Source organism: Neopelma chrysocephalum, unplaced genomic scaffold, assembly GCF_003984885.1.
Source record: "Neopelma chrysocephalum unplaced genomic scaffold, ASM398488v2 Primary Assembly neopelma1_24, whole genome shotgun sequence".
NCBI classification, from domain to species: Eukaryota; Metazoa; Chordata; class Aves; order Passeriformes; family Pipridae; genus Neopelma; species Neopelma chrysocephalum.
The window spans coordinates 6,659,753-6,677,101 of record NW_020897693.1 but is presented as its reverse complement, the minus strand read 5'-3'; positions in this window follow the sequence as shown (position 1 = coordinate 6,677,101).

The following is a 17,349-nucleotide window of genomic DNA, read 5'->3' as shown; positions in this document are numbered from 1 at the left end:
CCTGGGTGCCACTGAGGTTGCCCCCACAGCTGCCCTCCAGCCTGCTCCAACACGTTGTATCCCCCTCCTGCCCAGCATGGGTGTTGTCATGGCCAGCTGCAGCTGTCTGGGGATGGAGTGCCCTGTTGGGGTGCCAGCCAGTCTGGCTGCTGTGCAACAGGATTCTGCCGGCAGCCCTGCTGGTGTTTAAGACTGGAAGGGTTTTGTGTGTCCCACTTGCCCTCACAGCACAGCCCTGGCTCTGTGTGAGCTGAAGCCCTGTCAAGGGAGGTGGTGGTCTAACACTACCTCCGTGCACAGAAGCAGGTTTCTGTGACTGCAAGATCCACCCTACCAGACACAGTCCTGAAGGTGAAGGTGCAGGCACAGCAGATGGCTCTCATGCAAGCACCTCCACTGCAGCAGGAATGATGCTGAGGGTGCTGGAACATGTCCAGTTGAGGTGGGACAGAACTGAAGCTCCTGGAGCCAAGTCTTCTGCTCTTCATCCTAAAGGAAGCATATCTGCAAAAACTTAAATCCAAAGCAATGATAATTGTTAGAGACATTTCTCACTGGAACAATCTGGCTTTGTAACTCTCTGTCTAAGGGAGGTGCCAGTCTGCTTAACCAGCTGGGGGAGAAGTCCTGCAAGCATCTACACTAGTCAGTGAGCCAAAAATTCAATGGGACTTGTGCTCTGGATCTGCTTTTGACTGTTTACCTTGTGTTCAGTTGCCCCAAACATAGAGGAACAGTGCAGGGAGGCATTAAGGTCTTGTCTTCAGCCCACTCACTTTATATTTCCAAATCTTGATTTATGCCACTTCATCAAACTGGACCACAGTTTTTCTCTGGTTTTGCATTTTAACTCACCTGAAAGAAAACCATATATACCTCATATCATGCTGAGTGTTAGAAGTATTTATTTTTTTATTTAAAAAACAGCTCTTTCAATTTTTTATTAGCAATGTGTATTTAAAATACACTTTAATAACAAAGAAATGGAACAGAGGCAAGGGACGCTTTACATACCTCACAGCAAGACAAAGGACATGGTAACAATTTCCTTCAAAGGTCTTACACTGTTTCACCAACCACCAGAAAAGGCTGATTTTGGCTGCTAGGCACGTGCAGAGAGGATTTCTACAGCAAAATTTCTTGCAGAGGGCCTGTGGGCTCAGCTGCTGCCTGAAACAAGCATCACACATCAGAAAAGCTGCAAAGATTTGACCCAACAGCTGCTGCATCTTCTGCAGGGATTTAAAGCACTGGAGCCCTTTCGTAACCTGTCAGGAAAGTCAGGCATTTATTTTTTTAACATGTACAAATTATATATATATGTAGAGAGAGAGATTTATGTATACACACACAGAGCCACATGTGAGTACATATATATTTACATGTTTGTGTGCATATGGGTAGATAGACAGATAAAGATGGACATATACTTGACTAAAAAAGACACTTGGAGTGGCCACTTAACAACCAAGCACCTCATTATCTAGCTCAGCACTGGCATGAAATCCTGTGCACCTCACAGGCCCAGCTAGTAAATTAAAATGCAACCTCTTCTCTTGTAGCCTGTGTGACAAATGGCATGAGTGTGCAGCCTAAGGACCAGCAGCAGCTAACCTGCTACTGAGGACCAGTGACCCGTTTCCATCTCAGCAGCTGAAACTGTGCCTAGTATCTTTTTAAAGCCCCCATGTCACAATTTTAGGCGGGGAACAAAATGAGGTTGAGAGGGAAGAGACAGCAAGAGTGGGGAAAGCTGCTTTTTCAGAGATAGGGTGGTTCCTGGTGTCAAACAAGATGTTACCAGCCCCTGCTCTGGGATGAGGATTCCAGCTCCATTACCTTTGAGGAGATTGCTTTTGCCACTCACCTGAATCCTTGGTCAACGGCTCATCATTTCTTCCTGTGGTTTGTCCCATTCCAATGTCTTCCTTCCCCATGCCCAGTCCTTGGTACTCAGCTCCTCTTTGAGACACAAGCATTTGGTCAGCTGCTGTGCATTTGTAGTTGAAGTGCATTCAGCACCTACTGAAAGTGCTACAGCCTTTTATACATAAAATAGATATAATATTTCTAGAGAAATGATAATATATATATTGGTATGTGTAGATATACCAAAAATACATAAAAGATATAAAAGGTCTTTTATAAAAGGTCTTTTATAAAAGATCTGTAAAAAGACATCTGGCTGACCATCCAGTACTGCCCCAACACCTGTGTCACCCACAAATGGGTGCAGAAACATATCACCCAAACCAAGGCAACTGAAAAACCAGGCGCCAAAAGTGCAGTGTATGGTCACACACCCACAGTGAGTGTATGCACACCGTGGCTATGCTTGTTAGCCTGTTTCTTGGAAGTGAAAGTATAGGGTAAGTTACCCCACAACATACGCTTTTTTCATGAGAGGAAAGCATTTATAAAATTTACAAGACAGTTCTATAGCTGTAATAGGAGCTTGTACTGTACGTGCTTCTTATGGCGCCTTGTTACTGGGCTCATGGTATAGAGACCTCACTGTTATCTGCAGAAAACTTGGTCTCACTGGGCATTTTCTGCACCACGCTTTGCATTCCTCCTCTTTTCCCCAACCATCCTTCCCCAACAAAGGCTCTTTTTCTTCAGGAGAATTAAGGCGCAAATCGTCGTATCTGTTCCAAGGGCAGAGTGCGTTGGTCTTACTCTGTGAGGAGTACTGGCATTCATGGGGCTCCAACAGCTGGATCTGAGCATTTCCTTTAATTGAACAGGTTTGCAGTCTCTCTGTGCTGAAGCAATTCTCCACATCACACAAGCCTGCATACCAGAATAAAATGAAAATTTAAGAGCGCTGGCTAACAAGACCGAGAAGCTCATTGTTTAAACAAGAGGCTGATTGTCTGGGTGCTCAAGTGCCCCATTCCTCCAACATTAAACCCACACGAGGGACAGCAGCCTAATCCACAGCTTGCCGCCAGGTGGTATAGAAATTAATCTTCCACTTACCCAGGCTATTAGTTGCGGTATTCATAAAGGTTTGCAACCCAACGAGGCAAGTGACTAAAATTTTCTCCTTGTCACAGAGGGTCATGGCAACGTGGTGATATAAAATATCAGCCTGTCCCCTGTGGTGAGGAAAGTGTGAACGATGTGCATGGGGAGGGGGTAGGCAGGCGGGTGGGGAGAATGGCACCCCAGCACTTTCTGGTTCACCATGTGCAGCCCCAGGCTCTCCAACTGCACAGTGAATATGTTAGGGGATAGGGAATGGACTGGGAAAACCCAGGCTCACCAAGGACCTGAGCATAGGCCACCATATTATGCAGGGCTGAGCAAGTTTGGTATTTATGAAGAAAGGAAATAAATCCTGATTTTTCTCACATTTTAGCAACATCAAAACTCCCATTTCTAGTCTGACAGGCCTCCTGCGAGTGCTGGACACACAACAGAGTGACCCTCATTAGGTCTCCCAAAAGCTCAGGACATGTTTTGGATCTGCTTGCTAGGACATTTAACTCGTCTTCCTAACAGGGTATTAGCAGAACAGAAGAGGAAGACAAATCTAGTCCTTTATTAGTCTGCTGCTCCCTTAAAGTCCAGGGAGGAAAGGGAAAATACTCAGCAGCAAGCAGGTGATCAAAACAGGGACCACATAAACAGAAACATTTGGAAGGGTACAGCCTCACGAATGTTCAGCATGATTGCTTCCAGTTTTCATCTCCTCACATTTCACTGCAGGCGTAATTCATCGCAAAGCACTGCCAAAACTTTTCACAACACCAAGGGACATAGAGTTTGATACAGATAATAATATTTACAAATATTACAAATTTCCCCCCCATACTTTCCTGGTGTCTTCCCAAAAGCTTGCAATCCCATCTGGCTACAGGTTATCTTACTGCCCTCTTAATGACTTCCCTAACCTCAGGAGCTCGTAGTTGTGCCACAGGGAGATGGCAGCCTCTTCCTTTGCATATGTGGGACTGACATATCTTGCTGTGCAAATGGAAAAGCAAACAGTCAGGGCCAAGCACAACTCAGTCCCTCACCATGTGTTTGTGCATGACTCGGTGCCCAGGTATGTCTCCAGGTCATCCCAGGTTATGCCCCAAGCTGGAGAAACATTTTGCAAAACACAACAGCTTTTAACAAACAGTGACACCACAGTCCCCCTTTGCTACATATATTCCTCCTGTCTGTGTCCTCACATGGCAGCAATTTAACAGTTTATGCACCAACTTCTTCCACATCTTCTGTCAAATTTCCAGCTAGATCAAATTTTTATTTTTCCAGGGTTTGGTTAAGTTAAAGGTCTACACTTTTGCCAGATAAAAGTAGAACTGAACAAATCTGAAAGGCTTTAATGCAGGGTTGTTTGGTTTTGGGGGTTTTTTTGGTTGTAGTTTTTTTTTTATGGATCCCATGAATAGCAGCAGAGCTAATTCAGAGCTTGGACTTAGAGGAATTTGAATCCAAATTATTTTAGTTCCTCTTTTGGCTTGCTTTATAAAACATACAGCCAATAATTCCACAGCCTCTCTCAAACTCCTTTCTATAAATAACAATTTACCATTGAAAAGAAATGTAAAGGGTCAGAGCTATGCTCAGATTCACATATCACCCACAAAAGGAGCAAGTTGGACACAGGTTGAAAAGTAAATTTCCCAGAATGGGAAGAACTGAACAAATAAGCAATTTTATTCCTTGTGGTCCCATATCTTTACTTAATCTGGTAGTAATCCCACCAGCAAGCACTGCCGCACGGTGAGTCCCGAGACAACCTCACACCTGGCAAAGAGCAGAAGCAAGTCTGCAGTCCCACCACTAACCCCCGTTCTTAGCTGCCACTGGATCAAGCCTTTGGTAACTCCTTCTTGAATCACTCTCTGCACTGATGTGACCTCACCTTGAGTGCTGTGTGCAGTTTTGGGCATTACAATATAAAAAAGGCATTAAGCTTTTCAAGAGTGTCCAGAGAAGGGCCATAAGGATGGTGAAGGGTCTGGAGAAGAAGCCTTATGAGGAGCAGCTGAGGACACTCAGTTTTGTCAGCCTGGAGAAGAGGAGACCGAGGGGAGACCTCATTGTGGTCTTCAATATCCTCACAAGGGGAAATGGAGGGGCAGGTACTGATCTCTTCGCTCTCATTACCAGTGATAAGACTAGAGTTTCCTCTAGAAATGGCATTAAGCTGAATCAGGGGAGGTTTAGGTTGGATATCAGGAACAAGCTCCCCAGAGAAGTGGTCACAGCACCAAGCCTGTCTGAGTTCAAGAAGCATTTGGGTAACAGACCCTAATACTGCTCCTATTTGAGAAGGTACAAATATTTCTCTTATATAGCTTACTGAAGCAGCTGTAACATCACTGCAATCTGTTTTCTCCTGGAAAAGTTTGTTACTCAGTGTGAGAAAACCATTTTGTTTAATACTAAACTTTCAATTAAAGTATATTTGTATTTTATAAGCACTGATAAGTTAAATAAGTTGTCTCTCTCTGTATCATATCTCTATATATCATAAATATAAAAAAATTACAGCTGAGTCCATTATCTGGTAAAAAAATAAAAAAGCCATCTCTGCTACTTTATTTGTCTTGAAACACATAACTGAGTTGCTTTTCCCACACATGGTCTGCTATTCTTTATACATAAAGCCTACTTTCTAGGAGCACTTAAAATATTTGTACATGTCTACCACAGTCCTAGATCAGCCATGTGCTACTCTGAGTAGATGGAAATTAGGGTGGAAGCGTGTGGTTTACAGGAGTGACAGTCTTTATGGAAAAAGCCCAAAAAAACAACTCACACCAAAATTAGCCACTCATGGGCTTTGTACAGTCATTGCTATTGAATGCAACTGGGCAGAGGAATATTTGCTTTACACATGCAGCATTTTTCACACTGTGGTTAAGACACAGCCCCACGACTGCTGCAGGCACCACAACCTCGGAGAAATACTTTGAGCCAAATTCTGTCCTTTTAGAAATCCCCTTCCACAACTGTGAAACTTTTGTGGCCATCTGTTCTGCACAAACCCAGCATCATTTGCTGGGTACTCCGCCTCAGCAACCTGGAAATCCCAGCCTGGTGAGCATCTCCCCTCTTGCACCTCTTGCCATCATCCACTGAGAGCCATTATGATAATTTTCCTTTCAACCTTACACAGCTCTCACTTTCACAGTGGCCCTTCTGACCCCATCTTCTAAAATATGTCTTGAAAATGGAAATTCCTGTCCATACACACTTGGTCCACACATAGTGAATTCAGTGGGAGCTCTTGACAGAGGACCACCCTGCCTACAAATCAGAGCCTCCTCCCATCTCTAAACCAATTTGGAAAATGCAACAGCACCTGCCAAGCAAGGACAAATCATTAAAACATCTCAAATTGTCACTGTTCCCTTTTTGTTCAAAGGGAACAAGGAACACTAGATGGCCCACAACCCAACAGCTATCCAAAGACAGAAGGTCACCTGCCACTAATCCCCTACAGACTCTGTAACACATCATACGGGGACCAAGGGCATTAGGGCCCCATGAGGCAAAGTCTGGGAGCACTGATGATCAAGTCCATCTACCTCCCCACAGCTCAGCTCCCAGTCTGTAACACAGGCCTCTTCCCTTGGGATGGATATTCAGATATTACACTTACAGGCTGCAAGATCATAAGAAAGAGAAACAAACAAAAATACTTTTTTTTTCTTTTTTTAAGACTAGTGATTCCTTCTTCCAATCGTTCTCCATTACAGAATATTCTTTATGTCCTTCATCAGTCTTGTACTTGGTTACAGATGGAAAATATTAGCTCTGGTTTACAAAACATGGCCCCGTTTCCTGTAACACAGCACAGGTTGGACAAATCTGTCATTTGAGTAGTGTGTCTCTTCTGTGGCCAATTCTGTAATCTACAAGCAATGTGATCCTAAACAAGGAATGTCATGTTAGCAGCCAAGATTGGAAAATCCCTGTTTAGTGTGATTGCTGCCAAAACCATCTCACTTGCTAAGGACAAGCTAATTTTCAATCTGCAGTTTGGGAGCTGTTGTTCTTCCTCTTCAGTTCTTTTTTTTTTTGGTTGGTTGGTTTTTTGTTTTGTTTCGTTTCATTTGTTTTTTTTAAGAAATAAAACATGCCTAATTTTCTAAGATGACACAAACACCTGATTTATAAATGTACAAAATGGATTTAGAAGAGTTTAGGATATATGAAAAAATATCCCACTCCCTGTTTATTAAAAAAATATTCTGTTTTTGAACACAATTTGAACAAATGACTTTTTGCAAATCTGAAGAGTTGTAATTCAGAACAAACAACAACAAGACTGTTGTGTACAAATAAGAGGAGAAGAGCAAGGAAACAAAGAAAAAAGTGTTATATCTCAGAGATAAGACAGATCAAGGATGATCTAGATACAGTTTTAAATGAGAACTTGACCTCAGTTTTGATCATCTCATATCGTCACTGCCATTATTTATATTACCTTGATCCATCTTGCAAACTAAGATAGAAGCAAAGCTCAAGAAATTTAATATATCCAGATTGGCAGACACAGAAATGAAAGGCAGAAGAAGCTACATAAATTATTAATTATAAGTTTTTCAGGTTGAAGATGCTTCCAGCTGATAAAATAAAGGAATGCAGTGCCAATATTTAAAAGTAGAGCTCAGAGAAATTACTCAAAAGAATTAGATTTAAGTATTTTGTGGTTTTGAAGAAATCTTGAAGGAAGGGAGAGAGGAGCTTGATGAGACAAAGGGGAAGGCAAGTGTATAATATGCACCAACTTGAAAACACTGTGTGATCTTTCTTACGCTCTATCACTAGAGGAGTCCTCAGAAGACATGGAGGAGTATTCATGTCACTACACAAGTGTCAACAGTATCTCCTTCAGTTGCTATGTTTCAACTCAGTATTAAAGAAAGGAGAATTTCATTTTGACTCAAGAGGTCACAGAAAACCATCTTGAGCCAGACCTGGCCTCATTTGGTATCACATGTGCATTTTCCAGGGTTTGAATTCTTCCTTCTTTGCTCTTCTAAATGCTCCTTCTGTAGTTTCCTACATGAAGAGAGTCTTTCTGTTTAAAGAAATTTGGGATGGGAGATTGTGGGGTTTTGGTTTTGTTTGCCTTTTTTTTTTTTAAAGTTAGATATTACTAATGTTAATTTTTCTTCCCTTTGCACTTGTAAAAATTTAAATTCATACACATTACAGCATCTCACACTTTGCCAGTCTACTTGAGCTCAGGGGCTGATGGCTTATCTTAGGATGTGGGTGGTAAAATAGGAGGAGGAGGTTGCAATGTCAGAGCAATCAATGTCTGGAGCGGTTTCTCATGGAGAGACGTATGAGCAAGACTCAAGGCTCTAAGGTTGAGCTTGGTAAAGTTAGGAGGAGGACTGTCCCGTGTTTCCTATGACAGAGAATTTCATAGGACAGGAACCACAATTTTCCACGTGTTATTGACATGGCATCCTCTAAGCATTGCAATCCATGTGCTGTTGTCAATGTCTGCCCGGCAGGTTTGTACTTTGCCATCTGCAAAATGAAGGGTCACCTTGGTCCTGCCCAATTTGATAATGCAACCCACAGAAAAAAAATTCAGTTTTAATTCCCCAAGCTGCCTCAGCTCATGAGGTTTTCATCTCTTATCCAGCACACTTAGTTACACTGAAGAAATCCCTCTTAGAAAGAATCCACTGCAAGCGTTGGACTCAGTTATGTGATTGTCCAGCACCTCTCTGCATCTCTGGCCCTTCATCTCTGTGGCACAGTCTGGTCCAGACCAACTCCCATTGGGAAACACCAGTGCTGAAAGCCTTGGGGAAATTTCTATGGCCTCCTAAAGAGCATCTCTCATTCTCTCATCCCATGCATCATCTCTAGCAGAGTGCACAAGCTAATAATATCCCTCTGCTTCTGTTATATAGCATTTCCTTTTCTTTAACTTTTACAGGTTGCATTACCAGCTGCTCCTTTGCCTCTGCCACATAACCAAGTGTCAAAAGAAGGCATAAATCAGCTTATGGTATTCACCAAATGGAGACATTGGCGCTTTCTTTCCTTTGGAAGGACTAGAATTTCAAATGCAGCTTCTAAATATACTTTAAATTATTTTAGTTAGTATTTAAAAGATTTTTTAAGAGACAATGCAAATCCAGCTTTTCTTGGAGAAGGCATGTACTGAGATTTCCTCAAGGAAGTCACAGCTACTGGTTGGCACAAGAGGGACAAAGCCACAGGTCCCAACGAGGGATGCACTTGGCCATGACAGCCAAAACCCTTCCCTGCTGCTGTTGCACTCTTGAAAACATCCTTGTTGGAGAGCTGGAGCTAAAGAGTAGGTGGGCCACAGGTGTACTGGATCAAAACCCCGAGTCAAAGCCTCCATGTGTCTCACCCTGACAATCCCCTGTATACCAATTCCCCACTTTTTTTTTTACCAGAGACAAAAAGCCTCAATACAAGACCACCAGCAGGGAAATGAGTTATTTCCAAACAACTCTCTTGTGGTTTCCTATAACTTTTTCTTTCAATTGATATTTCTTATAAAACACAAAGTATCAATATTAGTATTTATTGCTTCCAAATATAAATACAGAAATCGTACATTAAAAGTGAACCAAGTATTTGATTATGAATGTATGATATTTGATTTATTCTTATCAAATTGAAAAAAAGCTGTTCTCTTAGTATTTATGTTAAAATACTTTGTCGAGATAGTTTCCTGAAATATTTTCTCAGCAACAGTGATTAGATTTCAAGCATTAGATGGAAATAATGAATGATTGACCAAGGGGAAACAAAATAGAGTTAAATATTTTTTTTAATTCAGGAACTAATTTGGAACAACTGAAATTTAAGCTGCTTGCATTCATCTAGGAAATACAAACAGGAGTAACTATTTGCTCTCTACTAGCACCCTGTCTTTAGTTTCACATGAATGATAATCCAGGCTGCTTTTGCCTTAGGAGCCAGGAGTTATGTTTCCCACTGACCTTCTACAGAGCCTTCCAAAAATAAGGAACCAGGAGAGGGATGGCACCAAGCGCCCATGGAGTGCTGACGGCTCTTCCTGCTTTGCATCAGGGATGTTTTCATATTCTTAAATGCTTTTTCAGTGTTTCTCTACAAAGATGACCATGAAAACATTAACTAATGAAAGTCAAATGCTTTTTGTTTTCTTTCTGCTAAAAAATTCAGCTCCTTTTCTCTTCTAAAGAAATAATTTTATTATATTCCAAAAACACTCAGGAATGACATTTGAAACTATAGGCTAAAAGAGTCTTCTTTTTAGGTATTCACTTTTTAAGGTACATATAAATATTTTTCAATGTCACAAGTAAAATTTTAATGACATTCATGGAACACACAACTGTAAAAATGAAGTGACTGATACACTGCAGTCTTCCCCCGCTTTAAAGAAAGAGAGGGTGAGCACTTACACAGCAAGGCCAGGACAAAATGAACTAATATTTAATATAAAAACGTTTGTGATATCTCCTCTTCTAGAGTTCTTTTCAGATAGAAGATAAGTAGGAATACAGAAAAGTTGACTTTTATATCCATACTACTTGTTTTCAATTCTCAACCAAAAGACCAAATCGCACTGTACTTTTTTTCAGTTTAAAAAACCCAAGCAAACCCACACAATTCCCTGCTACCATTCTTGAAAAGCAAAAGCATTTCACAAGGAATAATACAATAAATTCATCTTTGCAAGTGTCACTTGCTCATTCCGTATTTAATTTTGGGAAATGAAAAGATGTGTCAGAAAATCTTTAATAGCCATTTTTCAGACATTCTGCTTTACTATCTTTGTTTTCACTGCTGCAAATGCTTTTTGCTATGGCACAATAGACTTCTTTTCATTAGGAAATATTAATTGTTTTAATTGTTTGGAATTTCATACTCTGTGCAGGTGTGAAAGGCTCCAGTGACTATTCCTTCAAGTGGTGTACATTTCAATGGCAAAACACCACTAGTTATCCAGGCATACATTACATTTTTCCCTTATTCTTAAGAAAACAAAACAAACCCCAAACACCCCCCCCCCAGTCCTGCAGGGGGTTTATGTATTGCTGCCATTTTTATATGGTAAATTCCGTATTCTTATTTCCACAAAAAAAAATTTCACTACCAATTTTATTAACCATCAAGACCATAAAAAAAGGCACTAAGAAGTCATAGCTCAGCTATAGCACAGCAGTCTGTTGAAAACTCAGTGAAGACAAGGTTACTCAACCCCCCTTTTTTTAGTGCCTTGTTAAACTGGACTTATGTCTTACCCTACAGACTCACACAATAAAGTCATGAACAATGCTGAAATCATCCCCACTGTCTGCTGGTTTGGCACAACAGATGAGCTACCTAAAAGAAACCCTGTCTGGAAGAAGGGAGGCACATTGCCATCCCAAATGGGGGCACATTTTTACCCTGCTCCCATCACAAAATTCCTTGAACTGAATTTACATTATTACTGTTGGATTTTCCTGCAAAGGTGCACACCAATTTACAGCTGATGAACTAATAATTTATTCCTCTGGGTAAAGAAAAATATTGTTTTGAGTACTGAAGGTGTAAATGGCATACAAAGATACAGGACTTTAGATGATAATGTGGGGGAACTTTACCAAGAGCTGCACAGAAGCTGCAAACTGAACAAGAGCAGAAGATGTCTTTGCACTGACATACCACAAAGAGGAGAGCTGCCAAAAAAATAATTCTTTAGGGCTCACTTGAACATTGTCTCTGTTCACCATTTGCAAATGTAGATATCAGAGTTTCCTTTAATTATATCATGACGCTACTAGATGGCATCAGATATTTACTATTGCTCGTGAGCTCATGAGCGCTCATGAGCAAAAAGAATCAGATGAGCCTGATCTACAGCACTTTTTATCCACAGTCTCCTCCCACCTCTAAATTGTGAACATAAAATATTGTAAAGATCTAGAGGCTAAAGCTGATTTTATATATAATATGCTATATAACATAGCCAGTCTCCACCCTTGTCACCTACTCCAAAGAAAATGTTTGAAACTCTTTATTTTATAGAGGAATTGAAATGAAAAAAAATTCAATTTTCTTCCTCAAATACCCAAATATTTTGGGTAACTGAAGGCATTGTTTGGATGCATAGGTACAGAATCAGAAAAGCTAAGGCGGAGATCGAACAGGACTTGCCAGGGGATGTGAAGAATAACAAAAAGGGATTTTATAAGTACATAGGTCAGAAAAGGAAGGCCAAGGAGAGTGTATAGGATGAGTATGAGAAGGGAGAACTGGTGACAAGAGTTATGGAGAAGGCTGAGGTACTCAACGAGTTCCATGCTTCAGTCTTCACTGGCAGTCAGGCTTCTCATGTCCCTCAAGTCCCTGAACCTCCAGGTGGGGTTGGGGGAGCAGAGTCTCTCCCTCTGTAAACAAAGAGCGGGTTTGAGATGACCTGATGAAACAGAATAACCTCAAGTCTATGGGACAAGATGAGATGCATCCTGGGGTCCTGAGGGATTGGCTGATGTTGTTGCCAAGTCACTCTCCATCGTATTTGAAAAGTCATGGTGGTCAGACTTACCCAGTGACCGAAAAAATGGAAATATCACTCCTATTTCTAAAAAGGGGAGAAAGGAATACCCAGGGAACTACAGACCAGTAAGCCTCACCTCTGACCTGGGAAGATCATGGAACAGATCCTCGTGGAAGCAATGCTAAGACACATGCAAGACAAGGAGATGATCTGAGACAGACAGCATGGCTACACTAAGGGCAAATTGTGCCTGACAATCTGGTGGCTTTCTGTGATGGAGCTGACAAGGGAAGACAGACTGATGACATCTACCTAGATTTCTGTAACATCTTTGACAGAGTCCCAACATTACATCCTTATCTCCAAATTGGAGACAGATGGATTTCATGGATGGACTATTCAGTGGATAAGGAATTGTCTGGATGGAAGCAGCTGGAGAGTTGTGATCAATGGCTCTATGTCCAGGTAGAGGACGGTGAAAAGTGGTGTCCCTCAGGGCTCTGTCTTGGGACCACTGTTCTTCAATATCTTCATCAGTGACACAGACAGTGAGATCAAGTGCACCCTCAGCAAGTTTGAAAATAACATGAAGCTGGGCAGTGCAGTTTCACACCAGAAGAAAGGGATGCCACCCAGGGGGACCTGGACAAACTTGAGAAGTGGGCCCACAAGAACCTGATGAAGTTCAACAAGGCAAAGTGCAAGGTGCTGTACCTCTATCAACTTGTGTGAGCTACTAATGTACAAGTTTTTTCAATAAAAGCATATATGCTAAATATCAATTTCCTCCAAATTGTACCAAGAGGTGCTGATTACACACAAGGCAAATGGTACAAGCCTCCACTAGCTTCTCCACTAGGAGAAAAGGATGGTATTACAAAGATGACAAGAGAGGTCTGAATGCTTGCTAATTCATTTACCAGCACATACATAGATTCATATTATGGATAAATTTGCATTGAAATCACTACTTAGTGATTTACTTTCTTACCTAGCATTTATGATGATTTTACAAAAAATCGTCCTGTTCTTCTGAGGAAAAAAAAATAAATCAAAGGTTATTTTGGTTCATATTATTTTCAAAATATTTTGGCAAAGCAATTTTCTGCATTTGCCCGAGACTTGTTGGGCCCTGGGGTTGTATCAATTCAAGTCTGTTATCCAGATGTGGAAAGTATTGGTACCAACAAGTTGCATACAAACACCTGTGTGTGTAAAGGTATTTTAAGTTGATGAAAAAAAGCATCACTCCAAAATTAAAACTAACAACATATTTAATTTAATTTTCTTTCTAAAATAAATCTGACCATACAATATCAGGGCATGCAAGAATGCAGCTTCAGAAGAACCTTAATGCAAGCACAGAATGAGGCTCCCAGAGGATTTCTGCATGAAGAGTCACTGACAGTGTGAGAGGGATAACTTCATGTGTACATTGTCTCTGCAGGTCAATGAAGTATTTGGCCTTGATATCATGAAGACAACAGAGCTTGATTCACAGTCTAACTGGCAGCATCTCATAAACAATGAAGTCCATGTATGTGGACAATGTCAAAAAATTATAATTTTTTTTGTATTCTTATGTAAGTAATCATCTCTAACTTCCTAAAAACAAAGCCTGTTTCCTAACAGGCTGCAGAGGGGGGACCTTCTGCCCCACTCTGCACTGCTTCTGTGACAGTGTTTGATGAGAGGATATTCTTAAGTTTAAAAAAAGCAAACAACAAGTTTCTGTCAATTCATTAGTGTTACTGGTACTACCTAACAGGACTCGATGAAAATCTTATCTAAAAAAAGTTGCATAGTTTTTATTAAGTATGTGGAGTTAACAGAAGCACAGCTCCTATCTACCCACTAGGAATGATTCCATCAACATAAGTCACCTTTTCAGTCTTCCAAGACTGTTGCAATAAACTGAGCTTCCATCACCATCTTATGCATTCACAGAATTACACCATCTTATATCTCCCCATTACAGGATTATAAAAACAGTTGCCAATAGCAACATTATTAAAATAAAAGGTGCATAAAAAGGTGCAGCACATAAGGAAACTGCAATTACAGTGTGGATCCAGATCAGATTTTCCTTCAGGTCTCCTCAAACCCTTCACACAACCACCACACTGGGCCAAACCCTGCCCTGCACCACCAGCCATGTATCCAGCACATTGGTCCTGGGGCTGGGGGACCCCGCAAGCTGCAAGCCATCATGAGCTGTCAACAGTCTCCGCAAATCTCACAGACATCTGTGGCTTATCAAGCCAGCAGCATTTTTCCTACATTAATCTCCACTAGGCTTGCCCCAGCTTTCATTTCAAAAGACTTGGCATGGTATCTTCAAAAAAAAAAAAAATTAAAAAAATTGCTCGATTTCTTGAGATGCAGCTGGTTAGGAGGACCGCCTTTGAAATCTGAGCACGTCGCAGAGATGTCGACATGCTCATTGCCGGCAGCTTGCAGCACAGGGGACAGCACTAATGACTGCAAAAGGCTTTTAGATGCTGCCTGTGGGCGAGCCCTGCCCTTCCTTTGGGGGAGTTTGGGGAGTGCTTTAAGTGGCTGTTGCGCTGGGGGCTCATTTGGATACAGTGCACTCGCGTTGAACACCCTTCACCAGCCATCAGTTCTCCCAGCAGCTCTCAAAATCCAGCTGGAAGGGTTGCAGCACCCTCCCGCTGGTCACCAGCGATGTTGGTATACTTGTTCTCCAATGCTGGCTTTGCAGACTGTGGTTGAATTAAGGCAGCAGCCTTCACTGCTGATGTGATGAAAGCCCAGGAAACTGCTCCACCACCTTGGACTCCTTACCCCACTGGTCATCCCCCTTCCCACAGCCCTGGCCACAACATGGTCCCCATGTTCCCGACTGCACCTGATGCTCAGGAACATCCCAGCCTCTGCAAACAGGCTCTTGAGGACACATCTTCTCCTCACTGCCCCGGAGGTGCTCCTTGTTCCTTTACATGTCAGCTCATGTTACACCACATTTTAAAAGGCAAAGACACTTCACTGCACCACTCTTACTAGAAACTGGAGTTCATCTTTGCTCAACAGAGATTAATCACTAGAGGTTAAGCTCCTGTTAGAACCAGACAGCACCAACCACAGGCTTTTCTCAGAGCTTTCATGAAACAGTTTGTGTTAGATCCAAAACATCTCAATAGAGAGAGCAAGTACGTCCTACTCTTTTCTTGCCTTTTGGTTTTTTTTTTTTCAAATAACCTGAAGGAGCTCTTATTACCTTTTCATAAAAATCTTAGGGTGTAAGCAGGAATTACACTCATTTTCTTTGCACGGTCAAGAAATATTAGCACAACAAAAGACTAGCCACCAGTGTCTCAGTTTATCTGGCACCTTTCAATGTCCCTATTGAGTACAGGTGGGGCAAGTAGGCTGGTGTCCTTATGGGTCGGAAAGCACAGGAGGAGGGATGGCTGTGCTCCACACAGATGGAAAAAAAAGGACTAATGGTGTTTACTGTTACAGTCCATTTTCAGCTCCAGCTGTCTCAAAGCAGAGTGACATAAAACACATAGGTTCATTATATTTCACAAGAGGATATCCATATCCTTTCATACTACATTAAAAATGTCAAAATATCTTTCTGTCCAGAGTGTGCATTCCAGGAAAAGGTCAGAGCAGCATTTTCAATGTTGAGCACGTGGTGCTCATCACTAGACCAACTCCTCCCTGCCATGAGCATCTCAAACCGAGTTATCAATTCAGTTATCAATCCTTCTTTCTACAGCAGAGGGATGATTTTAAAACCAGAAAGCTTAGCACAGTGGGTGTATATTTATGTATACACACATACACAAGAGTACCATTTCATTTGAATCAAGGTACATTAAAAATTTAACCCAAACTTTAAATCTATCTTAACACAATCTTCTCTGATCAAGAGAATGTTAAAAATTTAATTTCTAATTTCTCCAGAAATTCAAGTAAGCAAGTACATTGTTAATATTTTCAAGAAAAGAACCAGTAGCTCACTTATCTCTTTATAGTGGTCTACACGTGTTCTGTGAAAGATTTATTGCATCATGGATTTGATCCCTGTATGGACCTATCACTTAAAAGTTAGACTCTATGATCCTTATGGGTCCCTTCCAACCCAGAATATTCTGTGATTCTGTGACTTTAACACTGAAGTAGCTTGGAAACAGCTTTAAGTATCACTGTCCAATGGCTCCATTAAATTCGTGGGACACCAAGATGCTCATGGCTTCATGTAGGCAGGAAGAATTGTGACTAACAAATGGACTAACTTAAGGTGTCTTTTCATACAAAACTTCACAGCCAATTCATCCTGGTCCTGAAGTAGCTGAAGATTTATAGCTCACTTCCTGCCTCAAGGCAGGGTTGTAGTTAGGAGTTGTTGGAGTCCCATCAACTTTGATATAGGAATTTGTCACATTCAGAGACTAGGAATTTAATAAAAAGTGAGTTTTATTAAGAGGACTGCCAGAAACACTCAACCAATATGTCAGGGAAACTCTGGTCTTGCCGTAACTCGTCAGCAGTAGTCACAAAATATAACTCTGCACCAATTATCTGATGATTAATTTGAAAACAAGTCTTCCCACCAGTCACATTTCTTTAAAAATTAGATTTTTATGTAACTAATGTGATGAGTACTCAAAAAAAGGAACCTCAGCCCTCTGCACTGAGTATAGAGTGTCCAATCACTTCTGGGTGACATTTCCAAAGCAGAAGAGAGCCTTGGGACACTGTTATGAGCGCTACAGGGATCACAGAATCACAGATTTAGTTTGAAAAATACCTCTGAGATCATTAAGTCCAGCCTTAGGCTGATCACCACCTTGTCAACTAGACCATGGCAT